Below are 13,194 nucleotides of genomic sequence, written 5' to 3' on the forward strand. Positions count from 1 at the left end.
TACCTGTTGTGAAGTATACAGTATGTAATGTGGAGTATTCAGTACCTGTTGTGAAGTATACAGTATGTACTGTGAAGTATTCAGTATGTACGGTGGAGTATTCAGTACCTGTTGTGAAGTATACAGTATGTAATGTGGAGTACTCAGTATCTGTTGTGAGGTAATCAGTATGTACTGTGGAGTATTCAGTACCTGTTGTGAAGTATTCAGTATGTACTGTGGAGTATTCAGTATCTGTTGTGAAGTATACAGTATGTAATGTGAAGTATTCGGTATCTGTTGTGAACTATTCAGTATGTACTGTGGAGTATTCAGTATCTGTTGTGAAGTATTCAGTATGTATGGTGGAGTATTCAGTACCTGTTGTGAAGTATACAGTATGTAATGTGGAGTATTTAGTATCTGTTGTGAGGTAATCAGTATGTAATATAAAGTATTCAGTATCTGTTGTGAAGTATTAAGTATGTACAGTGGAGTATTCAGTATCTGTTGTGAGGTATTCAGTATGTACGGTGGAGTATTCAGTATCTGTTGTGAAGTATTCAGTATGTACTGTGGAGTATTCAGTATCTGTTGTGAGGTATTCAGTATGTACTGTGGAGTATTCAGTATCTGTTGTGAGGTATTCAGTATGTACGGTGAGGTATTCAGTACCTGTTGTGAAGTATTCAGTACCTGCTGCAATGTATTCAGTATGTACTGTGGAGTATTTAGTACTTATTGTGAAGTATTCTGTACTAATCATAAAGTATTCAGTACCTGCTGCAATGTATTCAGTATGTACTGTGGAGTATTTAGTACTTATTGTGAAGTATTCTGTACTAATCATAAAGTATTCAGTACCTGCTGCAAAGTATTCGGTTTGTACGGTGGAGTATTCAGTACCTGCTGTGAAGGAATTAGCAATCATTGTGAAGTTTTCTGTACTTACTGTACCTACTTATTCAGTACCTACAGTGGAGTATTCGATACCCAATGTGAAGTATACCTTCTGCAGTGCATTTCATACCTTATGCGAAGTACTAAATACCCTCTTTTAAGTATTCAGTACCTGCTGCTAAGTATACCTTCCATGAAGTATTCCGTACCTTCTGTCAAATACTCAGTACCTACTGCTTAGACAAAATTCCACACCATCTGCAAAGTATTCTGTACTTTCTGTTAAGTATTCAGTACCCACTGTGAAGTACTCAGTACCCACTACATTAAGTAATCACTGTGAAATGTTTAGTGAAAAGGTTTTCCATACCTACTGTAAAGTATTCAGAAATCACTGAGAGGTACTCCATACCTTCCCCTAAGTATTTCATGCCTTTAGTGAAAGTATATATAAATTGGTCAAGTTCTCCATCCGGAGATGGAGAGAGAGATACAGAGAGAGACTGTATAAGTAAATGGGAGAGAGAAAGTGTAAGTGAATGGATGAGTGAGAGAGTGGAGGAGAGAGATAAAAAAAAAACACTAAGAAAAAGAGCGTGAGCAGAGAGAGAAAGTGAACAGTATTAGTGAATCAGAGAGAGAGAGAGACTTATAGATATGGGCCACATGACGGGTTGTTCAGGAAGAGGTGTGCTGCGTGCTTCTGATACAGAACGACTCTTCCTCCTCCTCCTCTTCCTCCTCCTGCCCGCCAGCCTTCCCTGATCAATCCTCGCTTCCCTTCGGTCCACCCCACGGTCATTCTCTTCAGCGCAGTTTATTACCCGGACACCCGCTCCAGCATTCCGTACCTACTGTGAAGTATCCCATGCCATCTCTGTAGTTTGAGAGAGGTCCTTGGAGTTTATAGGGTTAATACACAGTCAAGCCATAAAGCTTTATCTGTCACAGTGGCACACATCCCTGCCGCACGCTTGCGCTCATACTTTTATGGCTAAATCGATAGAGCAGTAGTCGCCATCTCGCCCAGGCTTTCGCACCTGCTCGCCTCGCAAGCAGAAATGTGGTGGTATGTTTCTTCTGTGTTTGTAATTAAAAAGCCCCGCCGGCGTCTCGCTACAGTGCTGCGGATGATATTGATTGATGGGAGATTCGCGGATCTTCAGGCTGCCATGTTGTGGGAGTCTGTGGCTCATTAGGGCACAGTGAAGCAGACACTGCCCAGAGAGAGGGGCCGGAAGACTAGCAGTAACAGCGATGGCCTGTTTACACCTGGCATTAAGATTAGTTCTGCATCCGGATGGTTTCTGGATCTACTTTGACCGGATTTATCTGTGACTGGTCATTAAGATGCGTAAAGTGTGACCAGTTGAGATCCACCAACACGTACGTCATCTCCTCGCGGTCCTGCACCGGGTGACTGTGAACAGTTTAGAGGAACGGTAGTGGTCCTTTTACAATGCGGCGGAGCAGTTGACGGACAGTGTGAATGGGAGAAAAAGAGACAGAAAGAGAGAGACAATGGGAGTAAATGGAAGAAAGAGAAACTGAGTGAGAGGGTGAGAGAGACAGAGAGAGACTGAATGGGTGAGAGAGAGAGAATGAGTCAGTATGATAACTGGAGAGATACTGAGAGAATAGGTGAGAGAAACAAAGAGTGTGAGTGAATGGGTGAGAGAGAAATAGAGAGAGACAGTGAGAGTAAATGGGTGAGAGAGACAGAAAGAGAGTGTGAGTGAATGGGTGAAAGAGAAATAGAGAGAGACAGTGAGAATAAATGGGTTGAGTGAATGGGTGAGAGAGAAATAGAGAGAGACAGTGAGAGTAAATGGGTGAGAGAGAGACAGTGTGAATGAATGGGAGAGCCAGAAAGAGAGAGACAGTGTGAGTGAATGGGTAAGAGAGACACAGTGTGAGTGAATGGGTGAGAGAGAGAGAGAGAGAGACAGTGTGACTGAATGGGAGATAGAGAGAGAGAAAGAAAGTGTGAGTGAATGGGAGAGAGAGAGAGAGAGACAGTGTGACTGAATGGGAGATAGAGAGAGAGAAAGAAAGTGTGAGTGAATGGGGGAGAGAGAGAGACAGTGTGACTGAATGGGAGATAGAGAAAGAGAGAGACAGTGTGAGTGAATGGGCAAGAGAGAGAGACAGTGTGAGTGAATGGGAGACAGAGAAAGAGAGAGACAGTGTGACTGAATGAGAGAGACAGTGTGACTGAATGGGTGAGAGAGAGGGAGAGAAAGGCAGAGAGAGACTCGTATAGAGGGAATAGTGGGTGGATATGGGCCAGGCGACGGGTCATTTAGGAGGTGTGCTGCGTGCTTCTGCACCAAAAACACCTTCCTCCTCTCCCTCCTCCAATCCATCAGCCTGCCCTGATCAATCCAGTCCACCCTGCACTCATTATCTTCAGCACAGTTTATTACCTATACTGGAGCGGCCCGGACCCGGGCTCAGAAACACAGCAGAAAGAGGAGTCAATTGACAGTGTGAACTGTGGCACAGAGAACTCCCAGTAAAGCCCTGGAGATTCCACAAAGCGGAGTATTCCCTTCTCTTAAGTATTTAATATCGACTGTATTCAGTAACCACTGTGAAGAATTCAGTACCTGCAGTGTAGTTTTCTGCACCTACTTTGAATTATTTAGTACCTACTGCTTAGTATTCAGTACCTACAGTGTAGTTTTCAGTATCTACACTAAATTATTCAGTACCACTGTGAAGTATTCAGTACCTACTGTGAATGATTCAGTATCTATGATAACATATTCAGTACCTACTTTTGATTTTTTAGTACCACTGTGCAGTATTCAGTACCTACTGTGACATATAAAGTACTTACTGTGAATTTTTTCACTACCTCTGTGAAGTATTTAGTACCTACTGTGAAGTTTTCAGCGCCTACTTTAAATTACTTAGTACCTACTCAAAGGTATTCAGTACCTACAGTGTAGTTTTCAGTATCTACACTGAATTATCCAGGACCACTGTGAAGTATTCAGTACCTACTGTGAATGATTCAGTATCTATAACATATTCAGCACCTACTTTGAGTTACTTAGTACCGCTGTATACTATTTAGTATCAACTGTGGTTGTTTTGGTACATACTGCATAGTATTCAGTACCTACTTACAATGATAAAGGACTTACTGTGAGATATTTAGCACCTACCTTGAAGTATTGGTATCAATGTGCAGTATTCAGTACAAACTGTTTTCCCATACCTACTGCATAGCATTTAGTACTACTGAACTATTCAGCACCAATGTGAGGTATTTAGTACCAATTGTGAAGCATTCTGTACCTACTGTGATATTTTCAGAAGTTACTGTAAATTTTCAGTACCTACTGCATAGTATTCAGTACCTACTCTGTATTTTTTAGAACCTACTGTGAAGCATATCCATACCTACTGTGAATGATTCAGTATCTACTGTGAATGATTCAGTATCTGCTGTGATGTATTCAGTATCTACTGTGAATGATTCAGTATCTACTGTAATGTATTCAGTATCTACTGTGAATGATTCAGTATCTACTGTGAATGATTCAGTATCTACTGTAATGTATTCAGTATCTACTGTGAATGATTCAGTATCTACTGTGAATTGTTCAATACCTACTGCATAGTATTTAGTATCTACTCTGAATTATTCAGGACCTACTGTGAATTTGTCAGTACCTACTGCATAGTATTCAGTATCTACTGTGAATGATTCAGTACCTACTGTGAATGATTCAGCATTTACTGTAAATTGTTCAATACCTACTGATTAGTATTCAGTACTACTGGTCTTTTTAGCACCACTGTGAAGTATTTGGTACCAATTGTGAAGCATTCCCTACCTATTCTGAATGATTCAGTACCTAATGTAAAGTAATTACTGCTGTAAAGTATTCAGTACTTTATTAAGTAGTTTATTACCTTCACTGGAGCAGCTCGGACCCCCTGCTCAGATAACCGGCAGCCAGATAGAGAAGTCAATTTAAAGTGTGAACTGTGACACAGAGAGCGAGAGAGGTGCTGGAAAAGCCCCCGAGATTCCACAAAGCGGATGCTTTTCATGCCCACCACCCCACCTCCCAACCCGCACCCTTCCCACACACACAATAATTTGATAAACAAATATTCCCCCTCGATCCATTAGAAATGCAGGTGCTGGTCATATTAAAGCGGCGGGAGGCAATAATGCACTCTTCAATTATGCATACTGTGTTATACATACTCCTGGCATAAACAGCCCGCATAAAATATTTAACCCCGCCAGCTCCCGCTCTTCTCCTAGTCTCTCTTCTAGCTCTTTGACTCTTCCCGGCAACATAAACTTACTAACCGCTCACAGTCCCGACGTTCCTTGTTAGAAACACATGTGGCGCTCCAAAGAAAAAAGGAGAGATGGGAAGGGGGCAAAAAAAAAAAAGGTGGGAAAAAAACTGCTGCGCTAAATGTTTGCTTCAAAATTCATAAAGCGCATTACTGAGTGAGATGGAGCGTGAAAGGATTCCATCCAGTGAGCGCACACACACACACACACACACACACACACACAAACATACACACATACACATGCACAGGCTACACTGGCTCAGAGCGCACACGGCCCTGGCTGCTGTTTCACTCCCTCATTTAATTGCACGTTTCCATGGTTACTGCCACACTGGAAAAATAAATAAATAAATAAATAAAAATAAAGGACAACACACACACACACACGCACACACACACCCACCCAAACCACCACCACCACCACCACTAGCAGCAGCAGCACTACCACCACCTTCACCACGATAAGCTGAAAACTGTAAATACGGAAATCCAAAAATCACACTAACCCGTGCCCGAAACCAGACCAGGACAAAACGGTCAAAGCGTGATTATTCCAATGTTCCCCCCTCCCCTCCAACCAGTTATGAAAAAAATAAAAAAATACAAAAATAGGTAAGTGAGTCGTTTGAAAATTAAAGTCAAAAGGCTCCACGTTTCCACAAGGGAAATGAAAAGTTAGCTTAGTCACCTAGGAGACTAGTTGTATTTTTAGTCGTGTAGCCGCTGGTGTTGTGCAAACACATTTCTTCCTTTGTAGCAGATCTCTGCGCTCGGCTGCCGTTCCGAAGGCCTTTTGCGCACACATGTAGTCAGGGTTTTTTTTTTTTTTTTTTTGGGCAGGGGAATTGGAAGGGTGCAGGAGGGGTTGCTGGGGCTGGAGGCACGGCCTGGACGCTTTGTAGCCTCAATTTAACTGATGCAATTCCAGAGCGAGGACGAGGCAACCTGCCTGCAATACGGACCTCTTTTCCGTCATGCCGAGCCACTTGAAACCCGCCTGAATGCTCCCAGAGTGGCGCCGGGAGGGCGCTCGGTGCCGGCAAGGCCATATTAACTAGAGGCGTGAGAAGTGTGTAGGGGTAAGGGATACTAAATAATATCGGAATGATATCGGAATGATATCAGAATAATATCGGTTGATTCCGTTTTCTCTCCCAGCAGTTTAGGCATGTTAGGTTCCATCCCTAGGTGTCCACATTACATGATGCTACCAAGCTGCCTCCCAAGCTAGCATGTGCTGAGAAATGCCAGTGCATGTATTCCAACAGTTGCTAAGGCAACATCACTGGGCAACTCAACACGCTTGGAGGAGAACGCTAGCAGCCACTTCTATTACGCCAGCTCCGTGTTGGCTAGCATCCTGTGGAGACCATGTGCCCAGTTATGCTCTTCTAGGCCACTCCAGGTGGTCCATGACCTGAGGATTGCTGGTTTGAATAACCGGGTCTGCCATGCTGCCTGCCATCAGCAGACGGTGCCTGAGAGTGCACAACTGGCCTTGTTCCCTCTGGGTGGGTGGATGGCTCGCTCACTCTGAGATTTGTAGCCTCTGTATGAATGAGTCTTGCTCTCATGGATTCTTGTTACAGTGGAGGCACCCCCTTGAGGGGTGCTGTGGGTCTTCTTTCTGTTGCTTTTCTGAGTTTGCTGCTAGTCGATTTTTAGACTTGTGAGCACTGTCCAGAGTCGTCTGCTGAAGGGATCGCTTTAAAGCTACTGAACAGCTGTCTTTAAATGAGAGGGCTGCAGTTGCAGATTAAATTATAGCACAATACAGGACGTGAGCAGCTGGGCTTCGACCTGCACTACTAAAGACTGCTTTGAGAGTCAAACCAGGAAAATGCATTAACATGCATGTGTTACGATTGACAGCAACAGTCATTGCATTGGAATGGTTTAGCAAAACAAAACAAATAATTGATGAAAAAATGACAGGCAGCATCTGGGCCTGGGTCTTGAAACGCTGTGCCTCGACCCAGCCTTGGCCTTCGGACCCTGTGAAAGACCTCGCTCATGTGAAACATGACTGCAGCTATAGCAAGGACTAAACTATAAACCATAACCCCCGGGGGCACACAGAAGCACCTGGGCGCTCGCTCAGCCTCCGAAGAGCTTAGTCATTTAGTCCATCAAGAAGCCCCTTCTTAACATAATGTCAGGACAATACCCCTGTCACCAAGACACCATCTGCCACTTACCTCGCCGCATTCTGCAAGGGCACGCGCTCATGCAGAGGAGACATGCACTGGAACACAGAGACAAACAGAGCAAAAACATTCGATCCTCACTGCTGCATCCGCCTTGTCAGGATACATCACTTCCACAGAAATGTTCGCTGTTCTTTGGTCCAGAGGACGCAGGTGGATTTCTGAAGCTCTAACACGCCATGAGATGCATTTGGATCCTTCGGAAACAAGATAAATATGTCAGATTTACATATGCAGTAACCAGTGAAGCCTCTTTACCTTTATCAGAGTCCACATATAGAACCCAAGCTGTATATCCACCTATTCAGCCTACAGCACTCTACAGGACCTTTCTATTAAGATTATGCCTGAGCAAGCAACGCTGCACAGTAGAATAGTGCACCATTCTCCTGACTCTTGGCAGTTGTATAGGGTTTTTTATTCTGCCTGTCTTACCAGAGAGTTTTCTGGGTCCTCCAGATCTTAACAGTTCCTCCCCTGCCATTATCTAAGAACATTCACCGCTGTAGAAAACACTAAGCCTTACTTTTTTTCTTTTCAGATCTTCAGACAGCTGCTTACATGAGCCCATGTTTAATGAGTGTTTGAAGAGTCAGAGAAGTTATCAACCTTGGGAATTTGATTCAACTGACAGTTCCTTATGTTGGAAAATGAATTTTTACTTATTTATATGTTGTATTTTCTCAAGTCATCTTAGATCGTTTGGTAACTTTTGTCTGCCTGTTTATAACTGGTATAACTCTTGGTATAATTCTTTAAGGGGGACTGTTTTGGGACCGTTGAATGTGATAACACTCTCTATAAGCAGTGTCTGCTCTTACTCCCTGAGGAAGAGGGTGCCCAAAATGGTTACCCGTTAACCTTTCTGTATAAACACATCTTTCAATAAACCCAATTTCTCCTCACAACACGACTCTAGTTGTCTAGTCCATACTTAGTAACGTCTGCAATGACTCAACAAGTTAACACTAATTACAAATGGTGACATACAACATACTGTATCTCTGGCCCAGCATTGCTACCGCGGTGTTCGCGTGCCGGCTTCGCCCAGCGCAATAGAACATTAAACAAAATAGACAGACCTTTTTCACAATGCAGAGCAGATATTTTTGGTCCCAAACTCCCCATTGTTGAAATGCTATTGATGATTCTATGCTGCCTATGGCGGTCCGGCAAAACTCGGCTTGCCTGGCTTTTCTTGTTTTCGTACGTAAAGGGAATATAAATAAGCCATAGGTGGACCTCTAGGCCAAAAAGAGAAAAGAAAAAAAGGATATGGCTACTGGGTACTACTAATGGGTACAGTTATGACACAGGACCATAAATAAAGGTACCAAAGTGGGTTCTTCTGGTGCAGTGCCAATAAAGAGCCACTTTCTGAGGATACGCAGAAGTGTGAAGAATGTACTCACACAGAATGTAAAGGTTCCACATCAAGACAGTGTCCAGGCCAAGAATCGTCTTTATTTTTAAACATGTGCTGCTCGCGACAGTAATCGTAGCCTAGCTGTTCATAATATCTCAAGCACAACTAAAGGACTGTACAAAAAGCCCTTGAGTAGGCAGCAGAAACAGAAACCTCACTATGAAGTGGGTTAAAACCCAAGCAAATGCGCCTCTGAGGCGGAAAAAGGAAAGGTGAACTGCAGAGCTAGGAGGCCGGCTTTGCGACGCCTTGTCAAGGTCAAACCTGGAGTCTCTAACTCAATAATCTGTTGGCTCAGATATAATCAGAGAGAGACAAGTAGTTGTTAGAGGGCCCAGCGCACTGGAGAGAATGAGTCAATCCATCCAGTGACAGTACAATTCCACAAGCCCCGATCAGGTTCTCCGCCAAGCCCAGATGACAGGCACCTCCTCGTGATTGGCCATTGAGCAAGATAGGTCGCCAGAGGCTCGGGCTGCGGCGAGAAATAAGTGCAATAAAGTATTTCGAAGATGAAGTTTCTTGTGAAGCTGTAGTGGGTTTTAAAAAGAGAAATTATCCCCAGGTTACCTTTATCTGGTGGGTTTGGGAGGTAGATTGGTCGTGTGCATTTCTTTTGGTGATTACATCTGAACTATAAGGGTAATAACGGCATTGGGCCAACAGAACTGTAATGGAAAGAAATAACGTTTTATTTCCCTTGGACTATCCAACCCCCAGAGTATAGAGCATGAGCTCTGAAAGCAACAAATGAAGCATGGTATAAAAAAAAAACCTAATCAATAAATCTGCTCCTAATATTTCAGCGTTTCCTTCCTCTGGGTATATTTAGAGCATGTCATGTATACCTTCACTGGAAGTAACAAACAGTGCGGGATGTAGAAGATCTGGGCTATAGAGTTATGTGAAAATGCTAGAACACAGTGTAAAGCTTTGTCTTTTTAAAAGACATTTATTCTTCATTGAAACAATAGAAATGCAGTTTTCCTGTGAGGACAATGTTAAGAGACCCAATGCCCTAATAGCTGGTATTTCCCCCCATGGCTAAAATATCCTCAGTTAGACGTTTCCTATAATGATCTACCAGTTTCCAAAATGAACTGGGAGAAGTTTTTTCCACTCCTCCATGCAGAAATCTTTCAGCTGTGTGACGTTTCAGCTGCAGTTTTCTGGCACCTTCTCTCTTACGTCCTGTAAGATTGCGAGGTGGGAGAATTTACAGGACGAGCAGTGGCCCACCTAACGAGGGCTAAAATATCTGTGCCTCCCAGACAATGTTCACCACTACAACTGGGAGTGCAAATGCAATGGACAATCTAGGGGAGCAGTGCGGAGCCAGGCGAGCTTTAGATTTAGCACTGGTATTTAAGAATGTGGAAAGCATCCGTAGGGCCAGTTATTTCCAGTCACCTGTGCCAACTGAAAGAGAAACATGTGTCCTATGGTTTGATACGTCACTGTTCCTTCTCAGGGAAAACCCTTTTTCATATTTTGGCTTCAGCAATATTCAAAAATTTGTTTCTTTTTTTAGAATTTTTCTTTTTTAAGTTTAATACATGTTTATTTGTTGTTATATTGGTGTTAGCTGTGGTATTAACACTGATAGGCTTTGTTAAACCCCTTCTTCCTGGTAACACTTTACTTCGAGTGGTCCTTTGTAGATGATTAGCAAACATTTACCAGAGTACCAGTAAGACATTATCAGCATATCAGTGCAGTGAAGCATCTGAATACACTGAGGTAAACGTCCTGAAGATGATCTAATGATGCACTGCTGACATTCAGTAGATTTACTGTTAATATGTTACGTCAAGTAGACAAAATCTAACCCCTAACCCAAACCATAACCTCAACCCAAAACCCAAAATCCCAACCCTCGCCCTCCGGTTCCAGACAGGTATCAGCAGCAGGTCTATAGCAGCTGGTTAAGGATGTTGAGATGGTCTGTATTAGAGCTGTTAGATGATCAGTGATTTCTCAGGTGAACGTCTACAGATCTGAACTTGGACTCAAAAGTGAAGAACAGCTGGATTCAGTAAAAGTCCTTTGATGATCTACTGAATGTTCAGGTGCTGCCCAATCACGGATGTGTTGATCTGTTACTGAGAGTCTGAAGAGTCTTTCTTCTCAAAAGAACCACTCAAAATAAAGGGTCACCACCTTCCCAAACTACTATTTCAAGTGTCCCTTGTTCTCAGAAACTGACTGTCGAACGGCATGCAGGTGAGGGAGCGTATCGTCTTTAGATGGAGGCGACCAGAGATGGAGTACTAGCTAATTGGTTTAGCTGATTCACATTTAAACATTTAAACACACTCGTCATCAAGAGTCATCAATCCTGAATGATTTGTGGTTTCCAATCCACGTATATTTCCTAATTCCACAACAGCAGTGGACACATATTCCTTGACCATGACATGACCATGTGCATCACACGACGATCCTTCCGTCCCGAGCACTGGCCTTTTTCTTGCTCTAGCAGCCTAAGTGCTCTTATTTGGTACGATCAAGGTCACTGGTTTCTGTTTATTCTGCGTTACAAGACCACTGTCGGAATCAGCCCCTCTCCTCGTCCGACTCCCAACAGATGTAAAATGACCCTGACTACCATGGCCAATAGGAGCGGCGCGAAAGGCCCGAATTGCCTTGTTGACTTGGGCTTTGGAAGTCCTTAAATTGCACCGAACAGATTGAACATCAGTCCTTGCTGGACACAATTAGCCACGGAGACACTGCTGTAGAGCCCCAGAAGAACCCAAATGCCCTTCAGAGCTGAGGGATTCAGTGTAGGGTGGGGTGTTAAAGGGGAGGAGGGGGGGCATATCAGGTGTGCCTGTAGGGCCCTGATAAGGCCAATAAAGTCAGCGTGGAAAAAGCACTCCATTCATCCTCAGTAGACTCCGAACGAGCCTTTATCACTGCCTTTAGCGGCCCCTCTGCTCTGTCAATATTCTCCCGACGCAGACGCCGCTGCCGCCGCCGCCGCTGTTTGGCCATATAAAACAAATGATTGGCATCAAAGGCAAACGGCAGTCGGAATAGAGCGACTCCGAGGGACTGGGGTGTGTAGATGGCGCAAACAGGCGATGGATCTTTGTTGGTAACGGAGAGAAAGGGAGAGAAAGCGTGCGAGTGGAGGGAAAGGGAAGAGGGTAGAGAGGGAAGACAGAAGAAGGAGGAGGAGGAGGCGGAGACGGAGATGGTGAGGGAGCTACGGAGGTAAAGAGAGAGAGAGAGAGAGAGAGGGAGAGAGACTGATTCTTACCGGTAGAATACTGATGAGAGCGTGTGAGCCAGCTGAGATGTGATGTCATTGCAGACTGAAAGCCTCCACAGGCGGCTGAAAATGACAACAGAAACCTGACGGCAAGCCCTGTCTCCAGGCTTAACTGTCTGCTGCAGCTTACCTCTCCCGGCGCATTAGCATATCAACAAAGAAGAGTCAACAAGGAGTCGAGAGCTGCATGAAATGTCTTAACTTCTGGGAGAGAGAGAGAGAGAGAGAGAGGGGGAAAAAGACTGTCAAAATGATGCAGAGTTTGGCTAATTTCGACGCCTCTCTAAAAGCCAAAGGCAGAATCCTTTTGTTCTGAGGAGTGCAGGTGATACCCCTTACCTTTCTGCAGTTGTTACATATTTCTTGTCATACCAGGATTTCAAAGTGGCTGTCAGGAAGGTAAAACATAGAGCATGACATTTTAACCATATCAAAGAGGAAGGAAAACCAATAAAAATTGGAATATTAGATTTCTTCTTTGTCCACCACAACAGCTCCCTGGCTCAGTCATGCAAGGCATGAAATTAATAACATTCAAATCAGTGGGCAAAAGGGAAATGCATTTCTCGAGATCCTCTCTCACCCACCCTCCCCTTCCTCCAGGCACTTCTCTCCAAGACTATCGTTCACAGTGAAAGCTAACAAATGCCTTAATGGCCCTGGCAGGAACACATTAAATGAGAATTTGTTTGCGCACTTCCACCTCCGCTAGCCATCGACGCCGCGACGCCAAATAATGCAATAATGTTTCCTTCGCTCGCAAAACTTCCAATTTCATATTTGACCCTCATTTGAGAACCTCAGGCAGTCACCTTGCCCCCCCCCCAAAAGCAAAAAACATCTGAACGCTGAGACTGAGACATCTTTGTATCAAAATTCCTCGCGTTCGTCTGAACATTGGTCGCAAATCCATCATCTTATTGAACACTGTCACACAATGCATACATTATGCACCCGGCAGCAATGTGGCTTGTTTCGCTCTTTTATTGTGTGTTAACAAGGCTGAGCGCCACCACAGTCACTCCTTTGGCCGCCGAGGAGCTGAGAGAGAGACGGAGGCAGTGCGCGTCAGCTGG

At 44.0% G+C, this 13,194-nt stretch overlaps 1 protein-coding gene across 2 annotated transcripts in view; it reads right to left on the bottom strand.

The window, feature by feature from the left end:
• Positions 1-12,249, bottom strand: part of rbfox1 (RNA binding fox-1 homolog 1) — a 401,841-nt gene extending 389,592 nt beyond the window's left edge. The window contains exon 1 of one of the 2 annotated variants that reach the window (XM_072692947.1): positions 12,107-12,249. The gene's annotated coding sequence lies outside the window, so the exon portion shown is untranslated. Of the gene's footprint in view, positions 1-7,406; positions 7,430-12,106 lie in introns of those variants that run through there. The other variant, XM_072692950.1, reaches the window with a different exon arrangement.
• Between the last annotated feature and the right edge of the window lie 945 nt (positions 12,250-13,194).

This window comes from Salminus brasiliensis, chromosome 12, assembly GCF_030463535.1.
Source record: "Salminus brasiliensis chromosome 12, fSalBra1.hap2, whole genome shotgun sequence".
Taxonomy (NCBI): domain Eukaryota; kingdom Metazoa; phylum Chordata; class Actinopteri; order Characiformes; family Bryconidae; genus Salminus; species Salminus brasiliensis.